At 53.1% G+C, this 12,996-nt stretch overlaps 1 protein-coding gene across 1 annotated transcript in view; it reads left to right on the top strand.

The window, feature by feature from the left end:
- Window positions 1–3,521: 3,521 nt before the first annotated feature.
- Window positions 3,522–12,996, top strand: part of TMOD1 (tropomodulin 1) — a 28,038-nt gene continuing 18,563 nt past the window's right edge. Inside the window, exon 1 of the mRNA XM_075447274.1 lies at window positions 3,522–3,629. The gene's annotated coding sequence lies outside the window, so the exon portion shown is untranslated. The remainder of the gene's footprint in view (window positions 3,630–12,996) is intronic.

The raw sequence follows: 12,996 nt of genomic DNA, 5'->3' as shown, positions 1-12,996 counted from the left end.
GTAATGGCATAGGGCATTTTGCTGGAACTGTTTGAGGTTTGTCTGGTTGTGTGAGAAATGCCCGTGCTGTGTTTGCATCCTTTGAGGCCTGGGGACCAGCTGTTGGCCAGTGGTTGGTTTGCACCTGTGCCCTGGTGGAGCAGTGCCATGTTAGGGGAAGGAGCCCCGCAGATGTTCAAGAGACTCAAGATGCTTTTTCAGCTTGCTGTCTGCTGCTTCTGGCGTGTGCCTCACCCTCTGCTTGGTTGTCGGTGGCTGCTCCAGAGTCTGAAAAGCCCGGAGCAGAAGCAAGGTGAACGTTCGCACAGCCTCACGCTTTTGCACAGCTCAGTGCTGGAATTCACATGGGCTGCTTTCTGTGTTGGTAAAACAAGAGTGCAGTCTGACACAAAGGGTCAGCAGACCGCAGAGCACCACTTTCCATGTGGTGATCATTTCACGTGTGCATGGGGCGTACACCCAGCCCAGAGTTACTGACACAGCGCTGTGTTCAGTTCAGAGGCTGTATCCAGCGGCAGCATGGAGATGTCTCCCCATCTTCATGCCCACTGTACAGTACCACCCCTGTCTTGGGTTGCTCCGTTACTAGTCCCTTACGCTACAGGTACTCTGCTGGTACTTAGTTACCTACTGTCTTCTTAGGCACTCTGTGATTTCAGCTGCAGAGCTATGATTTTGCACCTGCTTTTAACGTTACTTTTTTACCCCACTGACCAGCTTGTAAGATTCTCTGAACATTTGCTGACGGACCTGCAGAATGTGCTATTTGAGCTCGTTTCATGCTCTGTCTTTGGAAAGCGTGCAGGTGGTGTTGGCTGACCGCTGTATGGGTCACTGAGTTTGTTGAAGTTCCCGATCCATGAAGTAGTTAGCATCATTAGTGGTTAGTCTGCTGTCCCTAGGAGGTGTTGGACCTGCCTGCTCTGCGTAAGGTGTGAATTCGCACAGAACACTGCGTGGTTTATAACTTCAGTTTTTCACGAGTCTGTGTTCAGGGTTTGCTGTGAATGGTGTCTCCGCTTTCATGAACGCAAGACACCTCACCAGGGTGCTTCTGCAGCGTGTCTGAATCAAGCAGCTGGTGGAGTCACTGTTTCACGTCATCTTTCCACTCCGACGGCGGTTAGGAAGGCCTCCACTGGAATCCTGCCTGCAGTTCTGGACACTGTCCTACAAGAAAGGTGTGGATTAATTACGGAGAATCCAGACAAAAGCAAGAACAATGGAACTCTAGAAAACCTGGCCTAAATAGAAGAATCTGTGGTTAGTCTGGATAGGAGAAGGCTAAGGAGCGGAACACTTTCAAAAGTTTTCACTGATAAAGAATCTGGTTTTGTATGTAGGGAAAATAGGACATGTAGGGGCTTGGACTGCAGAAAGGTTAGGTGTTAGGCAATCTTTCTAGAGAGAGGGGGAAAGCCTGGAAATTCACTGGAACTCCAGTTCCACTGTAAATGTCAAACACGTAAGGAGTATCTGCAGAAGCCCAGCTGATCCGCCCTTGGGATGTGGAGATGGCACATGTAATTCTTGGGACCCCACCCAAGGTAACTTTCCAGACAGAAAGAGGGAATGCACCATTGTTAGACTTCTTTTAGTGGAACATTGTGAATTTTACAAGCTGGAAAATAAGCATTCATTACCCAAGCAAAACAGGTGACACCGTAATAATTAAAAAACGAAAGCAGATCTCTTACTTTCCCAAGGCTGTGAACAATAAGCACTTTCAAACCACCTCTCTTGTGTTTATACCACCGCAGCTGTATTTTGTGAAGTTTAGAAAGTTTAAGTCTACCTGTTTTCATCTCCCAGTGTGTTCACCCTGGGTCATTTTGATGAACTCTGTTTCATCAGAGAAATGCGAGAACCCTCTTTGCCATCTCAAAAGGAGTTCCTGTCTCCAAGGTTTCCACTCCTGGACTACTCTTTCCCCCTGTTGTAAAGGTCTTTTGTCTCTGTGTTTTCACCGCATTCATCCTTTGTCATCACAGTTGCTGCACGTCACACAAACCTTTGAGAGCCTAGATTGTCATGTGCTGATTGTTAGACAAGAAAAGTGAAGAAGAATCATGCAATGAAAAAACCCCTCACTTTAAACCTTGACAATGCCTGAAAGCTTCCTCTTGTGTTCTTTTGTTCATTGCTGATATTTTCAGACTGGAAGTCTCAAACGGGAGAATTGTCCTGCTGCTCCTGTGAGGTTAGAAATTGTCTTAGGGCAAGAGGAGCCTGTGACGGAGCGGACGTGCTTCAGGTGTGCCGAGCCATTACCTTGAGAGCTGTTCTGGAGAGGGGATTAGGTGTAGCTGGGGTTAGCAATACCTGGTGTCCTGTGAAGAGTGCTGCAAGGTACGTTGACTGCAGCATTCATTACTGCAGTGTGTCGTGGTAGACAGCTAAAAAAGAAGCATCGTTGATACTTACGCTGAAAACAAATGTGCTGAGAAGTTGGGTTAATGTCTTGCCTGGTGGACACAGGCTGAGCGTGTTCTAAGGGCACTGTAGCCCTCACCTTGGATGAGCTTCTGGTGCTCGCAAAGTTAGATCTGACAGCAGCCAGATGGGATAAAAATTAGGTGGTTCGTGTGTATTCAAGAGTGCAAAGCCAACGCAGGCTTGTAGGGAAGCTTGGTAGTGCCAGTGGATCCCTCCCTGAGCTGCTCACAGCTTCCATACCCTTGAGAAAAACAGCTGGTAGATACTACCTTCGGGGTTTCTCTGGTCCGGTACACATTAGGCTTCTTCAGCCTGAAGAAATTCGGGCATTTGGGGTAGTCCATGGATGAACTGGGTGGTTCCAAGTGCCCTTTTCACTCCTGCCAGCAGCTGGGGTGACGCCAGTGGCTTGGGCCATACTCAGTCCTGCTTGTCTCTGGAAGGCACATGCCGAATCCCATGCTCGGCAGGGTCCCCACCGCTGTCCTTCTTTGGGCCTAGCTGTGAGCAGCACGTCCACAGCTAACTGCAGATCCTTCTCCAGACACCATGGGACACAGAACCTCAGCGTCGGCCAGGTCGGGTCTATGACAAGCCATGGAAAGCAGGGTGGGTACCGTCTCATGGAGACTGGGGGCATTTCCAGATGACGGGCGTTGCTGGGCCTGGGAAGCGTGGGTCTGGAGAAGGGTTCCGATGGACCACCCTTCTCTGACACACCTGGGGCCCTCTCCTCGCTTGGCTGCTGGTGGCGGCCGCACAGCAGAGATAAGGAGGAGCTTAGGGCTGGTACTTTGCGGGAGATTTGTTAAAAAATATTCTAGGAGCGGTCCGCGGGGCTCCACGGCGACTCAGAGGTGAGGCAGGGGAGAGGATGCTTGGCAGCAGCGTGCTTAAAGCTGCTGCTCTTAAAGCTGTGGAGGCCGCGAGGCTGGCAGGCGGCTCTCCGTGCCGATGGCGGGCTTGGAGCTGCGCCCAGGAGGCGGCTGCCGCTGGGTGCGCGGGGCAGGCTGGCGGCGGGTGAGAGGACAGACGGAATCGGCAGGCGCGGCGGCACGGAAGGCGCAGCTGTTCCCGGCCGGGAGGGGCGGCGGGGCCGGGGCTGCGGGCCGGACCCCCGCCCCGCGCAGCGGTGGAGCCGGCGCGGGCGGGACGCGCCGCCCGAGCTCGGCTCGGCTCGGCTCGGCTGACGGGTAAGCGGCTGGCGGGTCCGGCCCGGCCCTTCTCCGGGCAGAATATCTCCCCGGCACCGGCTGGGCGGCCGCCTCCTCGCTGCCTCCCTCCCTCCGTGCATGTCTGCCGGGGGCCGTGCCCGGGTGCCGGGGCTGCCGGGGGCAGGCGCTGGGCTGGCGGACGGAGCGCCCACGCGTGTCCGCGGCGGGGGGGGGGGGGGTGTCTGGCCGTGCCGGTTCGCTGCGCTCTGTCGTGCTGGCGAGCGGTGGGGTGGGTCGGTGGAGAGCCGCGCTGCTTCTGCACGGGGAAGGTGGAAATCGGCGGGGGGGCAAGGGTCCCTCGGGTCCCCCCGGGGGTTGCTTCCCGTGGGCGCGCTGTCTCCGGGTTGGATCGGTCACTGCCCGTCTCAGAGATGACTTCCCTTCGCTCGGCTGGGCGCAGCTTCTGCCCCCCGCCCGCTCAGGTTGCCGTCCCGATGGGCTCGCCTGGCCACTGCTGTTTTTGGGGTGGGCCTGGAGGGTCTGCTGGGCAGAACCCCCTGCCTGGGCTGGCTGCCCTACCCCAAGCCAGCGACCCGCTCTCCGGTTGCTTTGCCTCTGTCCTTGGGTGTCGGGCCTTGGGCTGGGAAGGTGCTCAGCCGCGTGGCTGAGGTTATTTTTAAGTGCAGACAAAATCCCCTCCTCGTGTGTGACCCACCAGCTTGCACGGGAGTTAAGAACAAACTCCTCGTTTCTCATCAAGGAGACCAGATTCATGCCAAGAGGTGGCACCTTCCCTCAGACAAGCTGACAGAGCAGATGCTGGACAAGCTTTTAAGCTTGCAAGCCCTCCTTTGCGCCCTTCATCTTTTGTCCCTTTGGAAGGAGGAGCTGGGCTACAACATTGAAGCCAAGCGCTGTCTTGCTGGCACGGTGGTGCCCGGAGCCGAACACCTTTTGCAGCAGTTGAGGAGAGCCAGCACTGCTGCCTCGTGACCTGTTGCCCTCATGTGCATGCATTTGGGTCCTCCAGCAAGCACGCTGCATCGTCTGCTCACTGCTGCTCATTTCAAGGTCTCCGTTTGCCTTCTATCAGGGCTCTTTTTTTTTTTTTTACCCCCCACCTTCAGCAATGCTTTGTTTTCCAGCCTGACTCGTCTTGTTCTTTTCTCTGCACATTTCTCAGCTGTGATGGTCTGCTGGCTTTTCTCCAGGTAATACGTTAATGCACAATACTGAGCGTATGTTGCTGCCTCCTCTCCCGCTTGGTGTATTTGGGGAAGTCAAAGAGGTGTGGAGGCAGCCTGATCTGATTTCCTTGGCCCATGTTTTACTTTCATTCACCCAAAGGACAATTTAACTGATCTTTCCAAGTCATCCTGAATGACCCTTTTGTAAGAAGCATCCATCTTCTGTTGGTAGATCCGTAACTGCATCCCCCAGACCTATGTGCTACTGAATGCAGGGTTTGCAGATGAGTTGTTTTACTTTTCTGCTTGCTGCTCCACTGTTTTCCAGGCACATGCAGTGTTTGCAAAAGCCCAGCACCGCTCAAGGAAAGGAGGCTGGAGTCTGCTTTCTGATTTTTTCCCACTGTAGTTGACAGCCATTTGCAAATCATGAGCTTGGAGGATTCTGTCTTCACTTCTCTAGTCCAGGCGGGGACTTGTAGTCAAAACGTGTCTACTTTGTAAAATTACCAGACTCTTGGAAGAAACAGCAGACAAAAATTGTGTTCCATGGCTCCATGTTGCTAAATGGCCAAATGGATTTTGTCACAGGACCCCAGCACCGCTTGTAGTTCAGCGGTTCCCTAGTCCATCCTCAGCTCGCAGCAGATCTCCTCAGCCAGGGAGGCCGTGGCTTCGTATAGCCTGTGCCTAGAAACCACCTAAAGAAGGAGACCTCACCTCACTGGTGCCCTGTCTCAGAGCTGCATTGCCCTTCTGGGAGGTAGTTCTTCCTGTTCGTTCCTGGTGAATGAGGTAGCCTCTGATAGGTGTGTATCCTTGGTCAGACCAAAGTCTGTCCAGCCCAGGATGCTCTGGCTGGCAGCAACCAGTTGCAAAAGCCCTGGGAGAAGTATGGAGGCAAGGCTACAGTGATGCTTCCCAGAACTCTGCCCCGTTCCAGCACTGTGTGGTTTATTAGCTCTCCCAGCTAAAGATGGAATCTTCATTTCTTCAGGCCTTGGAGGAGCGTGTGAGGATCCCACCTGTGTTAAACGTCTCATTCAGATTCGGTACACAGCGTACACCATATGCTCATTGCTGCTGGAACAGTACTCATTCTGCTTCGTGTTCGTTAAGCATCAGCCTGCCTAGGGCTTATTAGCTGCACCTTGATGGAGCTTTTCACTTTGACTTCTTCCTTCAGCCGATCTAGTAGTGGGGTAGGATTGGGAACATACAGACTTAGGCGTGATGCTAACAGCTTGCTGTGCTTCACTCCAGGCAGTCTGGCGGGGCCTCTGTCGTGCAGGACATCGCCATTGCCTGTCGAAGGGTCCAAGGCACTGCTCGGTGCAAGACAGGAACCTTTCTGCTCCTCTGTTCACATGGCATCCATCCGGTTCAGCTGCTCCCTGGTACTGGAGTGTGCCAGGGGAGGCAGGAATCCATCTGAGGATGCAAGAAACCCAGGATCGCTTTTCAGAGGAGATTGTGCTGGCCGTCAGGTTTCCAAGTGGAAGGGTTCGAGTTACAGAGCAGGAGCTGAGTGCCCAGTGTCTCTAATGACTCAAGTGTGCCCACATGTTTTTCACAGAGATTAGTGATTAAGCAATTAAGTACATGCCAGGTGCATGAGAGAACCTCACCCCAAATAGAACACATAACTGTGTTTCCAAGTGTGTGCCTTAAAGATATGCAGAGGGGAGATACAGCTGGGATGATTTGTGTTCAGCCTTTGGCAAGAGTTTGACCCTGTTATATGTTGCCTGGTCACCAAGGCATCCAGGCCCTGATAAGAAAGACCAGTTGGTAGGAGCCTGTATTTAGCTGTGTGGCTCACAAGGTGCAGGAGTGCTGAGGAAGGGAAGGCCGGGAGATACAGGTGGTTTCTGAGTGTTGGGTTAGGAACTGGGTGAGCTGCACCTCCTGGCACTCAAGGAGAGAGGAAGGTCCAGGAGAGCGTGACTGGTGTGAGACTAACCTCAGCTGCAGTGGGCGAAGGGAGAGGTCAGTTTGGTCAAGGACAGGGAGCTTTCCCTAGTGTGTGCAAGACCTTGAACAACAAGCCGTTTGCTGTGCAGCTGTTAAGTGCATGGGTGGGAATGTCGGCTCCAGCACAAGGATCCCCATGGGAATGAAGCAGCATCATCGGTAAGTGTTGTCTATGGAGTATTGAACTTAGTTGCTGTAGGGTTCTGGGTGGTGAAGGTAACTCCAAATAGTGTTAAATGTAACATGTAAGTGTTACATGTAATGAGGCGATGAGTGTGTGCTGAGCTCTGCTTTCTGCAGATCTTCTCACTCTCTGGAGCATCCCATGTCTTGTCTCTGTCCACTCTTCTCATCCAAGGCAGGAGTGTGCTGGCACTGCCCAGCTCTGCTGTGGAAAGGCTAAGGGGTGAAGATGCACCTGATGGGCACTACTCGCTGAGCAGGGTCTGAGGACATCAGCTGCCTTGTGTGCTCTGTTTTATTGAGCCTTGTTCAAGGTGACGCTTGGCTACTCTTCAAGCTGCACGAGGGCTTCTCAGCGTGAGAAAGCAAGATACTGTAATGGTCTCCTGGAGACTGAAGGACTCACTCTTGTGCTGCAAAAGCAAGGGGCTTAGCCAGGGTGACCTTCAACCATGTCTGAGCTCGTGGTGGTTTGAACAGTTTGTTGCAGGCAAGGCAGCTGGACCCTCTTATGTTGAGCTGGAATTCAAGCTTGAATCACAGCACTGAGGACTTTGCTTCAGCTGGATAAATTGAGTGAGTGCAGAAAACGACAAATTTTTGTGAAGTGTAGGGGATCGGCTTGGAGCCCAGTTCCCCTCCTGTGTAATCTCCTGGTGTTCAGAGGAGGAACCTGGGCAGTTGGACAGACCTGTGCATTCTTCTGAGACCAAGTCACAGAAAGTTTAGATGGGAAGGAACTTCTGGAAGTTCCCAGTCCAGTGTCCTCCTCTGAGCACGCCTAGCCCCGGAGCTAGATCAGGTTGCCCACGGCCTCATCCAGTTAAGCATCGAATATCCAAGGATGGAGATCACACCGCCTCTCTGGTCCAGGGCTGCACCACTGTTGCGGCAAGGTGTTTTCCCCCGATGTCCAGTCAGAATTTCTCCTGTCTCAACTTGTTCCTGTTGCCCCTCGTCCTTCCCCTACGCACCTCTGAGGAAAGCCTGGTTGTGTCTTCTCTAGAAATCCTTTCCCTTTAGGCAGCAGATCACTGAATGTAGTTAGATACTGCTGCAGCCTTCTCCTCTCCAGGTGAAGAAGTCCGGTTTCCTCCGCTCCTCCTCGCATCTTTCTTATCCCAGCCTCCTGCCCATCCCGGTGGCCCTGCACTGGAGTCTCTTCAGCTTGTCAAGACCTGTCTTTTACTGGGCGGCATTGAACTGGATGCTGCATCCAGCTGCACCATCAGTGGTGCTAAGCAGAGGGGAACACACACCTCTGTGGACCTCCTGGCTAGGTGCTTTCTAGTGCAGCCTGGACTGCAAGTCCAGTCCAGAGTCTGTAGGAAGTCTGTTGTAGAGGCTTCAACAACTTGTACATTTGAGGTGGTGATGCAGAGCCCAAGCAGACCAACAGCACTTGACACTGCAGGCTGGGTCTGTGCTTATGGCTAGCTGGAAAGGTGCTTTCCTCTGTGGCTGAGAAGATGAGATGATCAGCCTAAAAAAGAATCTACAAAACACGTGCAGGAGACCATTCCCTTAAAAGGACTGGGTTTAGATATTTATCTTCCTTTCTTTTTTTCCCAGCCAAAGACGTGATGTTTAGCAAGAATAAAGTATGTTCATTTGAAAAGGGGCAAACATCTCACTGCCTGTACCGCGGGTATGGGGCACGTGGTCACCCGCAGGGTCACTGCTGGGCTCTGGTTGTGTCTGCTGGAGAAAGGATCGCTGGCTCCAGGTGTGACATGTGTACCTGTGCACTGGAAGGAGAGTGTTCCTGTAGCAGAACACCTGCATTTACTTCTCTCGTGAGCAGGGTAACTAGCGACAGCAGGCACCCAGCTGTTGAGACTTTGGATGTGTAAGGCTGTGTGATGACACTGGAGACAGTTCCAGCTCCTCCTGTGCTCTGCTCTGATTTCCTACTGGGTTTTGCAAGATTTGCATAGACTCACCTTTTTAGGTGTGGTCTCTGGAGGAGCTGGTGTGCATCTTTCCCTCTGTTGTTACGGGAGCTGGACGTAATTTGTTGATCCCTTCTTGAAACTCCTGGGAACTGGTGATGTTGGGGTGCTCAGTGACTCAAACAGCAGGGCGGCTGTGGAGTCAGGCTCTTGCACACCAGCACCCAGGTATGCTGGGATGCAAGCCAGGGTTTGCAAGCTGTCCCATGAGCTGTGGGACCAGCAGAGACTCACTTTTTGGTGGATCGATGTCCTTCATCGCTGCATCCCCGCTGTCTGCCCCAGCTCTACCACCTGTGACAGCTCCCCCTTCTCTAAGGCCTCCCTGAAAAAGTCCCAGTGCTCTCCTTCGTTCCCTGGCTGTCAGCTGAAGGAGATGCCTAGGCTTGCTCCACGTTACACCTGTGCTCATAGACCCTTTGCACACATGTGCAGCTTGACAAGAAATTAGGGTTTGAGTCCAGTGTGAGATTTCCTTGGAGTTAGCTAATGGCTTTAAGGTTTGTCAGAGGACTGAGAAGCCAGGTGAAAATACAGTCTTTATTTAGGAAATCAACCGAAGCTGATGTCCTCCTCTCATCTGCACAGCATGCACCTTGGATTTACAGCTGGGTGATTCATTGATGTCGAAGTGTATACACGGAAAGTACTTAACTTCTCTTAAGTTTATAGGAAACGGCCACTTGAGGTACGTATATTTTCTCAAACAAAGCCCTGATGCTTATCTGTAAAATTATGCTAAAAGTCAAAGAAAAGAAAAAAGAAATTGTAGCAACTTCAGAGGGGTTGGTTGACATTGGTTTGTTATTTTTATACTGTAAAAATAATAGCTCTGAACTTTGACTCAGGTTTATACTTAAGCTATGAAAAAAACTCATTAATCAAAACCCTGCATGAGTCAAATAGGAACTGTTCTCAAGCCAGGCTATCCCTCACAAGGTTAACTCTGGCCTCCGGTGCTTGCTTAAAAACAGCTTCAATCCTGAATAGCGTTCTGCCTTCAAACCTGGCAGTTCTCCATGAATCATCGATCTATGCTGGTGATGCTTGTTGGCCGCCTCCTTACCTCAGAAACCAAGCCTGAGGTCTACTTTCTTGTTCCAACGCACCGGAGGAGTTTCCTGCTAGATCTGAGGGTTGTCTGGAGCGGAGGGTTTCTCAGCCATGGCTCTCATCGGGGGGGCAGAGCACACAGAGCTCCCCTCCTCTGCCTGTCGCCGGCGATGTGGTGTGGCCGGTGACTTGGGATGCGCTAAGCCCTGCGGCATTCCTCAGCCTGCCACGGAGCACCAAAATTGGGGCTGGCTTGGGCTGGTAGCAGAATTTATCGCTGAAAAGCCCTGTGTCTTTGCTGAGGTTAGTTGCTCTTTCTCCCTGTGTGCGTACAAAAAGAAAAGGGCTTTCCGTAGCTTCGCGCTGCTGGCACGGCAGCGCATGTGGGGCGGTTGTGCGGCCGGAGGCTGGGCTTCCCAGCACCAGCCTGCGCAAGGGGCACGGCGGTACGCAGCACCCGGGGCACGTCGGTCCCTGCATTTTCTCTATGGCGTTCCTGTGCTTTCTTGGAATGTGTCTTGCTCGCTGCTGTTTCTGTCGCTTTACCCAGCTCTGCTTTTTCATTTGTTGTTTTTCCTGGGGTTGTCAGAACATTTGAGGGACGATCCTGCCGACCCTCCGACTCGGCAGTACCGGTGCTGCTCCGCAGCCTCCCCGCGCAGCCTGTTGCAGCCTGAGCCCACTGCTGCCCTGCTCCCGACCTCTGCTCGCCGACTGGAGGAGCATGAACACGTCCCCATGCCTGCTCCCCACCGTGCATGGGACACAGTGGTCCCATGCGGGCTACCTTCCCCGGGTCTCTGCTGGCTCCCTGCCCGAGGTTGATGCTGCTCTCCGGTCTTCGGTGCCTCAGAAAGGGCACGGTGCTGCGGAGCAGCCGTGCTGGCCCGGAGCAACAAAAGGAGGATTTCCAGTGTCGTATGGGATGCTTTTCATTTTCACTTGTTCTACAGCATCCATTTGTTTGTTCAGCAGTTTTCAGGAAGAAACTGTTCCCTCCTTCTCATGATCACAAATGCTGCCATTATGTTTTGTTTTCCTGTGTTCACGGTGGGAACAGTCTTCTCTGTAGATGACCTAAGGTGTATGTTTATCTCCCCTCCAATTTAATTTTTCTCCTTGAACCTTTTTATTTGCCTTCATGCATACCAGATTGTCTGCTCTTCAGACTTACCAGGTGCGAGTGTTTGGCTGTCTTCTGATGTGTCTGATGAATACTTTGGACAGTGAGAACCAATATATTGCTGTCTTGGCAGTCAATATGAATTTCAATTTTTTGAGGACTTAATGTTGTAAATTGTGTTGTTCCTGTGCAGCTTCTCTGTATTACGTATATATTTTGTTGTGATGCTTCCTTCACTGATTGAATGAAAAGTGTATTGGTAGATTTAGAGAAAAATAGCAAGAAATTAAGACTGCCATCTTGGGAAGGCACTGAGAGTAGATTTGATATAGCAGATTTTTGATGAATTAGGGATAACTCTTTCCTGAGTGTCCAGAAGCATGTGGATGTAAAATGTGAACATAATACTGCATTGTATTGGAGGATCTTGTTATTTTTTTTAGATTGAGGGGGGAGGGGGGAACCCTGTGTTAAGCCATGCTTGAACCGTCACAGAGGTCTGGGAGAGCTATTTGTGGAGGTGGGTGTTGCAGCATGTTGTAAGAAGTATGCTTAGGCAGCGTTTACCTGCTCTCTTACTTTTGGCCGTACAAAGCCCTCTTGCCATTTACGGCAGACGGGCTGATTGCTTTTTCTCCCAGCCGTTCATTAGCGCGATAGGGTAGGAGAGGCCTGGGCGGTGGAGATAAGGGCGAGCCAGCGAGCGTGCCGGTGGCGGAGGCTGTGCTGGAGGACGTGCCGCTGAGCCAGCGCAGCCCGTTCGGTGGGACAGGGAGCTCCCGGCGCAGTCTCCATCGGCGCCGCCCGGCCGCACCGGTGAGGCTGTGAGGCCACCATCCCCTCCCGGCAGCTCAGCCTGGGGTACGTAGCGAACAAAGCTCTCCCTGCGGGGATTTCAGCTGTGTTTCAGCAGGCTTGGCGCCTCTCCCCAGCCCTTGAGGCCTTTGCTGTGTGCAGCCCCGGCTTCGGATCTCCGCAAGCTGCTCTGGGACCTGGAGCGCTTTCCAGAAGCGCTGCCTGTGCATGCTGACGTCCGAGGTCCCTCCTGCCTTCGGCCGCTCAGTGCTGATGGTCTCCGTCCTTCCGGCCGCGGGCGACAAGGTCAGCCCCGCGGAGCCTACGCTCTGATCCCAGCGAGCCCCCGCTCTCAGACCACCCCGACTGCTCGAGGGGCTGCAGCTGACGCGGGGAGCAGTCGGCCCCACGTAGCCAAGGCGGAGATCGCATGGTAGGTGTGGGTATTTTAAGCTGTTAAAGGGGATTTAGTGGGTTATGCTCCGCCTGCTCTTAGCTCCAGCTTGTTCTGCAGCAGAGCAGTCAAAAATAAAAGTTGAATATGAAATATAGACTAGTTACAGTTGATGCCCTTCAATCTAAAGTCGCAGCAGCAGAGCACATCTCCAGATCTGGGACCAGGCTGCTTTTCTATCATCTCCCGCATCAGAGTCATAACAATTTCTGTAGCGTCAAGTGTTTGTTCATGGGCAATTGCGGTAAAGGCTCTGCTTTTCCACCCTTCGACCAGAAGGGCAGCCTTGCTGGGGCTGTGCCGCTGGACGTGTCTCCTGGCCTGGCCGGTGCACGGTTGTGTGGCTGCCGCTTGCCGGTCTTGCGGCTTAGGGTGCCTCGCGTGACTGCTGCCGAAGTGCTGGGGTCCCCGCTGCCTCACTCGGCCAAGCCCGCTGAGCCCGGTGGCCGTGCGTACTCCTCCACCCTCCCGCCACCGTCAGCCCCCGCCAGTTGACTTGTCGCCTGATGAAACGCTGGTTTTCACCCTCTCAGCCCCTGCGGTGGGAGCCTGGGGGGCTGCTGCTCCTGTCTGCCGGCGCTCCACCTCCCGAGTGCCGACTGGCAGGAATGCGAGCGATGCAGGAGTTGCCATCGCGCCAGCGGGAAACTGAACGTTTGACCAGATGACGGCTCTAAATTTAAGG

This window comes from Opisthocomus hoazin, chromosome Z, assembly GCF_030867145.1.
Source record: "Opisthocomus hoazin isolate bOpiHoa1 chromosome Z, bOpiHoa1.hap1, whole genome shotgun sequence".
Classification (NCBI taxonomy): domain Eukaryota; kingdom Metazoa; phylum Chordata; class Aves; order Opisthocomiformes; family Opisthocomidae; genus Opisthocomus; species Opisthocomus hoazin.
This window is presented reverse-complemented; position numbering and strand designations above follow the sequence as displayed.